Here is an 11308-nt window from a genome sequence, read left to right on the forward strand (position 1 = left end):
GCACATGGCACAGCTGAGCTGCTTATAGTGGGCAGCCTGTGTCATTTTACCAGGAGGAGGCCAAGGTGTGTGTGGGGTGCCTCTGCTTCACTGTTGTCCCCGAATGAGTTAATCTTGTTCACTTTGCATGGAACAAGCAATGGTCAATACAGAAGTATCCAGATTCCTGCCGTCTTCCACTTACCAGCTGTGTAAACTTGGACGTGTGACTTCACTTCTTTGGTCCTCAGTCTCTGCACCAGTCCAATGGGGACAGTAGACTCTCTACCACACACAGTCGTGGTTGAGGACGGGTTCCCGTAGAGGCCCCTTAGATTAGCACATGGAACACACCTGCAAAAGCTTGTCCCTTCGTGACCTCAGCCTACCATGGCCGTTCTCAGACACTCTGTAGCCATCTGTGTCTTATAGAAAACCTTGATGCCTCTCTATTATTATTTTTTTTTTGAGCAAAATTGACAATTCAGGAAGATGTACCCGATTTTTATCACATGGCTTTGAGAGACCCGGCACGGGGCCACCTTCACACAGAGTCACATATGTGCCTACCCGAGCCCATGTGCCCGCAGATGCACACACTTCGAGAAGGCCGTGCTACGCCCGCTGCTTCCCAAATGGGCCGAAACAAACCCTCTCGCTGTGAAGAGCTGCTCTGAAGCCCACTCAGTGCGCTCCCTGGCAAGGGAGCTGAGGACCTCAGCAGCGTCTTCCTTGACAAAACTCCTCTGCAAGGTGAGTCCTGGCCCAGGTCCCAGCCCTGGCTCTATCCCTGCCTTGCTGTGCAACCCTGGGCATATAACTTTACCTCTCTGAGACTTTTTCATTTGTGAAAGGGAGCTAACCATTTCTACCTTTCAGGGTTCTTGTGAGGATTAGAGAAACATGCTGCATGAACCCAGGGCCTTGTGCAGGTGAAGCAAGCACTCTATCAACTGAGCTACATCCCCACCCCCTGGCTTGTATTATAACTCGGTGAAAGACACGTTTCTTTCAGTGTTGGGGATTGAATGCACAGCCTTTGGCATGCTAGGCAAGGGCTCTGCCACTGAGCTGCGTTGTCAACCCTTCTTAGAGATTTTAAAATTTCGAAACAGGGTCTTGCTAAGGTTGATCAGACAGGCCACGAACTTGAGATCCTCCCGCCTCAGCCTCCCAAGTAACAGGGGTTGTAGGCATCAGCATTTTATATATTTTTTTAATAAAATGAAGCTGTGAGCTATGTACCTTATATAATTTATATACGTCATCGCTTTCAAACATGTCTTTTAAGCCAGTAAAATGATTTTCTCCCTAAAATTGTTGTATTCCATATTTTATTCATATTTTACAATATCTGGGCCACTCACTGAAGCCCCCTGGAACCTCAGTTCTTTCATCTCTAAAATGGGAAGAAAAAACCTCCCAAGGCAATTTTGAGAATTCTATGAGGTGGTGTATATTGAACCAGAGAGGGATTGGTTTTTTGCTCTCCCCTCTCCCTAGGCTGAATTTCTCAAAGTCGGGAAGGAATTTTCATTGCCTCTGTGCCCTCAATGTTGAATACCATTTTTTTTTCTGCTTAACTATTGCCACTGTGTATGTATTACATCCTGTTTTTTTTTTCAATCCCCAAATTGGCTTATAACTTTTGATAATCATGGCATGATATCATTTTGTTCCTGTGTCACTTAAAAAGCTAAACAGAGCAGCGATATGTTCCCCGTGTGTCAATGTGCATTTGTCTTCCTGCGCACTGCTGGTCCCAGCCCAAAATCCTCAGCTCGCGCTCATTGTCAGTATGTTTCTGAAAGTTGAATCTTGTGGTTTGTTGAGAGTGCTGAGGTACCAAGGGTAAACACAGCTTTTTTCTTTTTTCCTGGTACTAGGGATTGAATTCAGGAGCACTTTACCCCCGAGCTACATCCTCAGCCCTTTTTATTGATTTTTTTTTTTTTGAAAGGGTCTTGCTAAGTTGCTTAAGGCCTTGCTAAGTTGCTAAGGCTGACCTTAAACTTGCTGTCCTCCTGCCTCAGCCTCCTGAGTCTATTCAATTTTAACATTCATAAGTATACTCCTGAGTATTCTGTGTATCCTAATTTTTCACCAGTTTAGTAATGTATGATTCTTATTATCAGCATAATTTTTTTTTTAAAGTTCACATGATGGTTTCACCCCACATTTTAAAAAAAAATGGGCATAAAATCTATTTTGATATATGGTGAAATATGGTATGCCTAAAAAATTCATTAATAATGGTGATGAGGACGAGAACTTTCACTTATTGAACATTTACAGTGTGCGAGGCTCTGTGTTGTGTGCCTCATAATGGAAGGATGAGTAATAGACATTTAGAAGTTTTAACTTTGCTGCTTACTTAAACATGAAGGAGTTGTTTTATTTTTTTCCCTTAGACAAGTTCTGTATTCCATATTGCAGACAAAATAATTTTATTATTGGGCCTTATGCATTTGGGGGCCAAGTCACCTGGATAACAATAAAAGCCATCCTTAGTCTCCTTGTCTCTAAGATCGGCTGGCCTTATTCGAAGATGGATCCTGCAGAAATGTGCCAGAGCCCTATGATCACAGGGCACACATTCTAACTCGATGGAAGTCCTAGAAGGCAGGGTTGTGTGCTAGGGACTGAGTTTTTATTTTTCCAAGCCCTCCCGTATTATCATCTCACTTCTTCCTTTGTGAACTTTTCAAGTCTCAGAGTCATCGATGGAGCTTCTGAAGCCCAGAGAGAAGGGGCCTTGGCAAAGGCCTGGGTTGCAGAGCCAGTCCTACAACCCGCCACCAGGAACCCTCTGAGCTCAGGCAACTCTCTGAGGACCTATGTTGGCACTCAGCTTTGGGCCTGGTGCCTCTCCACAGCAAATTATAAAATGGGTGTTGTCCCCACTTTTCCAGAGGAGGAAACTGAGGCTTGTGCAGGTAAAATAACTCCAGCCAGCCAGCCTTCACCCAAAGTGTGCTTTTTGCATAGGGCCCGGACACCCCTGCAGCTCTGCCATCTGGGAGCCTCAGGTCTGCTAAAGTGGTCTCGCACCATCCTCTCTGAGTCCCTGGAGCAGTACTCTGGTACCCCAAAGCAAGGAATGATCACCAAGGCTGACCCCTGCACCCAACTCCCTGGACCCCAGTAGCTGGGGTCAGGGGTTCACAGAGCAGGGGACTCAAGGCCCCTGTGCAGAAGTGATTTACATAGTGTCCCCCATCTCCAAAGCCCATTGTTTCCAGAGGAGACAATACAGATAAAGGACCCAGCCTAGTGGGCTGCCTGCATCAATCTGTAACCATGGAAACCCCTAGGGAGACAATTCGAAGCCCTCCCTGCACCCCCACCCCCATCCTGCAGCTGTGGCTCCAGGAATCAAGCCTCCAGCAGGGGGGGAATTGCTGATAATTGCCATCCCCCACCACTGCCACCACCAAATGGGACACAGCTGGGTCTCCCTCAACATCCATCCCCCACTCTCTCCAACCCAGAACTGGTGTTGGTAAAGGGGCTTTGGATGGGTCTAAGGTCTAAGCCTTATGGGTCAGCTTCTAGAACTCCACACTGGTGAGAAACCGTCCTTGATCCCAGAGTTGGTCACCGGGCATAACAGCTCAGGCGAATTCTCAACCTTGGACCCGTCAGCCAGGTGCTTGGGAAAGATGTAGGTTTCTGGCGCATGACTTCCCTCTGGTGGCGAGTTGCTGCAATTGTGGAGAAGAACAAAAGTAGTGACTTCAGAATCAGGCTTGGTGGCGCCCGCCTGTCTGTAATCCTCACCACTGGGGAGGCTGGGGCAGGAGGATCACAGGTTCGGGGCCAGCCTGGGCAATTTAGCAAGACCCTATGCAGTTTAATCTCAAAATAATAATTAAAAATGGCAGGGGATATGACTGAGCATCCCTGGGTCCAATCCCTAGTACCCCTCCCCCACAAAAAGTAATACTTCTTTGACCTACGATGCTGCAGATGTTCACAGGCCTTAGGTCTTTTCCCTGCAGCCACCTGTGAAGTGGGTGCACTTATCCTACTTGCACATGCTGAAGCCAAAGTGTCCGGAGGAAGGGAGTACTGAGATGGTGAACCCAGTCTATCATGGCTCAAAACCAGCCTCAACCAGCATCACCTGCCCTTGGCTTTAAGTCTCAGTTTCTTCACCTGTAAAATGACAGTGCATACCTCCTTGGATATTCTGGGGACCATAGGTATGAAGCTCTGTGAGCCTTCAGAAAGGTGACCCTCTCATAGCAAATACATACAGTCCAGGGCTCTGACATTCCTGCGTGGTTTGCCTGTAGGTGTACACTGAAATACTCCTGGCTCGGGCATAACTCAGGGCTCCTGTGATAACTGGAATGGCTCTGGGGTGTGAATGCACTCAGTATCCTTTATCTAAAATGCTTAGGAATAGAAGAGTTTTGGATTTCAGGTTTTGGCATGTTTGCACATACCTACTGATACGTCTTGAGGACGGGACCCAGGTCTAAATGCAGAACTCATTTGTGTTTCATATATATACCTCATGAGCATAATCTGAAGGTGAAGGTGATTTTATATATTTTTTAGCGTGCCTGCAGTTTGGCCGTGACCTGCAACACGAGGTCAGGTGTGAGATTTTCCATTTTGCTGGTAGAATTGTTACTGGATAGGGACCCCAGGTGGTCTCCCAGAAGGGAGAAGGGGATCTCAACCCCACACTGGCAAATTCTTGAATTAGGCCACAGAAAGGAATTTCAGGATATGTCAAAGGGGCACAAAGATAGAAAGCAGGGAGATGTATTCAGGAAAAGAGCAACAGAGCAGGCCATGTTCTCCGAGGAAGAGATACCAGCACTCAAGTGTGAGATGTGCTTTTGAGATCCTGGATTCTCCTGTTCCTCCTCCTCCTCCTCTTTCTTCTTCTTCTTGTACTGGGAATCAAACCCAGGAGTGCTTTACCACCAACTTATGTTCTATTTTTTTTTTTTTTTTAATTGAGACTGGGTCATACTAAGTTGCTTAGATTGGCCTTGAACTCATGATCCTTCTGCTTTAGCCTCTGCCTGGCAAGAGTTCTTCTTCTCAAAGGAATCTTTGTAAATACAATCTTTGTAAGAAGCTCCGGGGCACCATAGCCAACCCGTGAGTTTTGTTCTTACTTCTGGTGTACAGGGGGAATTATAGGATCTTTAGGTGGGTGTCGTCCGGTCAATAGATAACAATTGGAATATGCTCAGATCATATTTTCCCTTGGCTTTATTTTGTCTAAATAAAATATGTAAGCTAGCAATGTCTGTAGGCATTAAGTACCTAGACTCTCAGTAACATTCAAGGGCTTTTTAAGAATTTAGAAGCGAATGGCGCTGGGTTGTTGCTCAGTGGTAGAGTGCCTGCTTAGCACGTGTGAGGCACTGGGATGGATACTCACCAATGTATAAAGATAAATAGAAACCAGATGGGGTGGTGCACACCTGTAATCCCAGTGACTTGGGAGGTTGAGGCAGGAGGATCACAAGTTCAAAACCAGCCTCAGCAAAAGTGAGGTGCTAAACAACTCAGTGAGACCCTGTCTCTAAATAAAATACAAAAGAAGGTTGGGGATGTGGCTCAGTGGTCAAGTGCTCCTGAGTTCAGTCCCTGGTACTCTGAAATTAAATAAATAAATAAAGGTATACCAAAAAAAAAAAAAAAAGAAAGAAAGAAAAGAAAGAAAGAAAGAATTTAAGCATGGAGGAAACCAGGCTTGGAGGGGGTGTTGACGGTGTTATGGGAACTTCACAGAGTTAAAACTATAGTTTCTTCCCCTTTCCCGTTAATCTCCTTTCTACCTATCCTCATTTTCTGCCTACCTCAGTATGGCTTGGTGGTGGAGCACTTGCCTAGCATGTGTGAGTCTCTGCTTTCAATCCCCAGCGCTACAAATAGAAGGAGAAGAAAAGTTTTGTTCTTTCTTGGGGTGTACAGGTCTGGAGAAGGGGGTTCCTGGGAATTCGAGTCCCCATGAGAGCCTCCAGGATCTCCAGCTCAGCATTTCCCTCCATACAGAGTCACAGGCCTTCTGCGTGGTTAGTCCCTTCTGGGAAGGGACACTGTGAGTGACCTTTCAACTGTTCCAAAAACCACTCATGGAGATCAGTACAATCAGTTCAATTCTGTGTGTCCAGGCTGTGGGAGGCGCTGGGGTGGGAAGATGAAGACAAGGAGCAGCTTCAATCCCAGGGGGAACCCAGAACTTCAGAAGGATCGCCATTGCCAGGTGAACTGATGACGGGTTAGGATTGCTAAAGGAGGTGGGCAGCAGAGATCAGGGACAGCTTCGGAAAGGTGGATGGTATGAGTGATCACCACCCGTCTTGTGGCCAACACCCCAGGATTCCAAAGGCTGAATGTCTTGTTTATTTCCAGAGAGTTATGAGTTTTGTTTTTCTTTTTTTTTTTTTTTTTTTTTTTTTTTAAAGAGAGAGTGAAAGAGGGGAGAGAGAGAGAGAGAGAGAGAGAGAGAGAGAGAGAGAGAGAGAGAATTTTTTAATATTTATTATTTTTTAGTTCTTGGCGGACACAACATCTTTGTTGGTATGTGGTGCTGAGGATCGAACCCGGGCCGCACGCATGCCAGGCGAGCGCGCTACCGCTTGAGCCACATCCCCAGCCCCGAGTTTTGTTTTTCAATGTTAGCGATTGATCTGGTGCTGGGGATCAAATGATGTGGGGGGGGGGGTACCTGGGAGGTAAGAGCACATGGTAGGCAAGACACCCAGCCCTGATCCGGATTTTTTTTTTCTTTTTTCTGTCTTTTCCTGTTCCCTTCCTCACTTCCCCTCTCCCTCTCCCCCACCTTCTTTCCTTCTTTCTTTTCCTTCCTTCCTTCTGGGAAAGAGGCCTTGCTATGTTGCCCAGGCTGGCCTTGATTTCCTGGGCTCTAGTGAACCTCCCACTTTAGCCTGTCCAGTAGCTGGGATGACTTCCACCACTTCCTGTTTGATCTAGGTTCTTGATTTTGCTTTTCTGATTTTCGATTCTGTTTGCCTTTTCTTTCTTTTCTCTTCTTTTTCTCAGTATTGAGGATTGAACCCAGGAGTGCTCTCCCACTGAGCTACATTCCCAGCCCTTTTTATTTTTGATTTTGAGACAGGGACTTCCTCCAGCCTCAGCTTCACAAGTCCCTGGGATTACAGACCTGTGCCACCAGGTCTTTAAATCCCAGCTCAGGTGTAGGATTTAGAGAAGCCCCTCAAGAGAATAAACTGATAATTCTGCAAATTGTAGGTGCTCTGGGCACCTCTACTGGGACTTGAATCTTATGACCCTCCTTTTAAGTGGGCACCTCCACAGGACTCAACATCTGGGAAAAACACCTCCAGGGTCTGGAAACATCTGGAAAGAATCTGGTCAAACTGGTGGCCCTGGCCTTCCCAGCAGGGCTGCTTCCTTGTATCTTTGTCTCCTACCCAGCTAATCACAGGGGCTTTGGCAGGTACCGTGGCTACCTGTAGATGGCAGCCTTAACCCTTACACTTGGACAGCCTCCACCCAAAGGCAGGAGAGGGGAAAGAAAGACACCCAGGACTCCTAATATTCAGAGATACTACTGGGCTCGATGGCCCACACCTGTAATCCTAGCAGCCAGGAGGATCGTGAGTTCAAAGCACAGCCTCAGCAAGGGCAAGGCTCATTGAGACCCTGTCTCTAAATCAAATACAAAACAGGGCTGGGATGTGGCTCAGTGGTTGAATATCCCTGAGTTCAATTTCCAGTACCCCAAAATGATAATAATAATGCTATGAATTTGTGTATATTTAAAAATTTTTTTTTTGGCACTAGACATTGGAGCCAGGGCCTCACATGTGCTAGGCAAGTGCTCTGCCACTGAGCTACCTCCCCGCCAATTTTTATTTTTAATTCTGAGAGAGGGTCTCATGAAGTTGCTGAGGCTGGCCTTGAACTTGTGATCCTCCTACCTCAATTGGGACTACAGAGTGTGCCCTCTTGTCTAGCTCTTATACACATTTTTATGTGGACATGTGTTTTCAGTTCTCTTGGTTTTGTCCCTAGGAACAAAATTTCTGGTTTATATAGTATCTCTGCCGTGACTTTCTGAGAAACTGCCAAAGCAGCTGCACCAATATACCTTCCAACCAGCAAGGGATGAAAGTTCCGATTTCTCCACATCCTGGCCCAAAGGACGTGATTGCCCATTTCTTAGATCGGCCATTTCAGGGAGCATGGAGCTGGATTGCATTGTCTGGATCATTTTCTTAATGACCGATGCTGAGCATCCTTCCGGTGCCTCTTGCCCTCTGTCCATCTTCTCTGGAGAACTGTCTGTCCAGATCTTTTGTATTTTCAATAAATTTTCACACACACACAGAGCGCATTCATGTCCCATCTCAGATTCCCTTCAACACAGTCACCCTAGGAGAGAGCCACGGCTAGCCCCATTTTCCAGGTGAGGGGACTGAGGCTCAGACTAGTATAATGAAACACAGCATAAGGAGGGCCAAGGTTGGGGCTTTATGCATTTAAGAAGCACTCAGATTGTACCAGCCAGTCACTGTTAGAAGCTGTGAGCCCCACCATGACAATTTTTCTGTAAAGTGTTATCATTAGCTAAACTTCCTGGAAGCAATGGCTCCTTCCTACCCTCCCTCCCCCCCTCCCTTCTTTCTCCCATTCTCTCTTACTATCTGCAGTACTAGGGAAGGAACTCAGGATCCTGCATATGCTAGGCAAGTGCTCTATCACAAATCTATATCCCCAGCCCTTGAAACAACTTTGTTTTTCTCCAGTGACCACAGAATAATGTGTTTGTGGTAGAACAGGAGAATCACAAAAATGGGACAGAGATCCTTCTCCCTTCTTTCCTACACTCCTGATCTGGTTTCCCTCTGGCTTTGGATTCATCTGAATAGGTACCACGCTGAGGTGCCTGGAACAGGAGGGCTGTGCCTTCAGGAGGCCTGTGGCAGGTGTGTTGTATTCTGATAAACAGGGATTGTCGCGCAGGGATAAGTGCAGGGATCTGAGACTTTTCCGGGAGAAGATATACCAAGGATAAGCTACACCAGCAGGAATGCAAGTTTGCAGCTGGGCGCAGGAGAGCATTCCTGCAATCCCAGCTACTTGGGAGGCTGAGGCAGGAGGATCACAAGTTTGAGGTCAGCCTCAGCAACTTCGAGACCTTTTACTCTCCGGAAAAAAAGAAAGAAAGAAAGAAAAGAAAAGTGGAAGTTTGCATTGGTTTGGGGACTTTTCCAGGGCTATTTGGGCCTGACTGGGCGAGGGGCTTCCTCATCCATCAGCTCTGAAGCTGCAGGCAAGGCACTTAATGCCTTTTTGCCTCAGTTTCCTCCATGGAAAGATAGTCCTAAGCATCCCTGACTCACCTAGTCGTAGGACACACTCTCCATCTTCAACAGTCCGGCTCAGGGGGGAACATATCCGCCTTCACAGGTGTTCTGGAGCTAGTTCTTTGTTCAAAAGATCAAAGGAGACAGATCTAAGCTCAGATCCTGATTCCATTTTTTTTTCTTTTTCTTTTTTTGGGGCTGAGGATCAAAGTCAGGGTCTCACATATGGTAGGCAAGTGCTGGACCCTTGAGCCACATCCCCAGACCCCCTGATTTCTCATCTTTAACCAGCCCTTAGCCAAATCCCTTGGCATGTTTCAGCCTCAGTTTCCTCCTCAATCCAAGTTGACTCTGTGTTGTAAGGTAGTCAGGAGATTTCAACAAAATAATGTGTGTAACATGTGCTCCCTCCCTGGCTCTAGGGCTCTGTGTCTTCCCCAAACCTGCTACCCACACCAAGCATGTGGCTGCCTGGCACCCTCCTAAAGACTTCATATCCAACACTTTATTGAATCCTCACTAGAAATGGAGAGATCACTTTTGCCATCCCCATTTCAAAGATGAAGAAATTCAGCTCCGAGACGTCCAGTGACCTGACCAAGATCATAATGTTTGGAATAGATGGAGCAAGAATTGGAGTCCAGGGCTGGGGATGTGGCTCAACTGGTAGCGCGCTTGCCTGGAGTGCGTGCGGCCCGGGTTGGGTTCGATCCTCAGCACCACATACCAACAAAGATGTTGTGTCCGCCGAGAACTAAAAAATAAATATTAAAAATAAAATTCTCCTCTCTCTCTCTCTCTCTCTCTCTCTCTCTCTTAAAAAAAAAAAAAAAAAAGAATTGGAGTCCAGCCTGGCATGGTGGCATATACCTGTAATACCAGCGACTCAAGAGGCTGAGGCAGGAGGATCACAAGTTCAAAGCAAGCCTCAGCAACTTAGGGAGGACGTGAGCAACCTAGTGAGAAGCTGTCTCAAAATAAAAAAAAGAAAAAGGGCTGGGGATGTGGCTTAGGGGCTAAGCACCCCTGGTTTTAATCCCCAGTATTAAAAAAAAAAAAAAAATTCAAGCCCAGGGAGACAGGCTTCAGATCTGTGCCCCACACCTCTTGCAGGAATTTGTCAGTTCCCAGAAGGTGAAACTCTAAAGTCAGCCCCAGCTGCCCGAAACTCAACCACAGGGAGCTGGCTCTTGGCCCCCTTGCTGGCTCTCTTCTTTCCTCTCAGCCTCGCCCTGCCACCCCCATTTCCCTCCCTGGCCCTAGGGCTCTGCTTCTTCCCCAAACCTGCTCTACCACAATTCCTTCCAGGTTCCCTCATCTGTAAAATGGGGATAATAACAGTACCTGTCTCAGAGGTATGTTGTAAAGATCAGAAGAGATGCTTGAAGTACAGTGCTTGGAGCCTGGCACATGGCAGATTCTCAATGAATACAAGTGATCATTGTTTTCATACTGTCTCAGAGGTCCTGGGAAAGAGGCTCCGGATAAGCATTACCTACAGTTGATGGTTGAGGAAACTGAGGTTGAGAGGGTAGAGCAACAGCTGTCCACGTGCTCAACTAGGAAAGAGAGCAGGATTTTATTGGGGCCTCCTGATTTTCTGATTTCAGATCTCGTTAACTTCTGCTACTCTCCGCTGGGAAGATGAGTGAACCATAATCAATATTTATTATTTACCTAAAGTGTGCCAAGCCAGGCCCTGGGTGCTGAGGAGCATTCAGAGATCTGACCTAGACCCTTAAAGGAGCTTAGAACACGACAAACCAGGCATGGAACCAAAGCCTTGTTTGTTGAGACAGAACACACTAAGGGTCCAAAGAGGACAAGAGGCACTCTAGCTGAGAGAGAAAAAGCAGGCAAGGAAGGCTTCCTGGAGGAAGTGGGGTTTAAGCCTGGCCACCAAGTACCAGTGAGATACACAGACTAAAAGGGTCTGTACAGGGTAGATAAGGTCAGAGCTAGAGCAACAGCTACTGATTCTTGAAGCCCCTTATGAACCAGTC

This window comes from Spermophilus citellus, assembly GCF_964194105.1.
Source record: "Spermophilus citellus genome assembly, chromosome: 9".
In the NCBI taxonomy this organism is placed as follows: domain Eukaryota; kingdom Metazoa; phylum Chordata; class Mammalia; order Rodentia; family Sciuridae; genus Spermophilus; species Spermophilus citellus.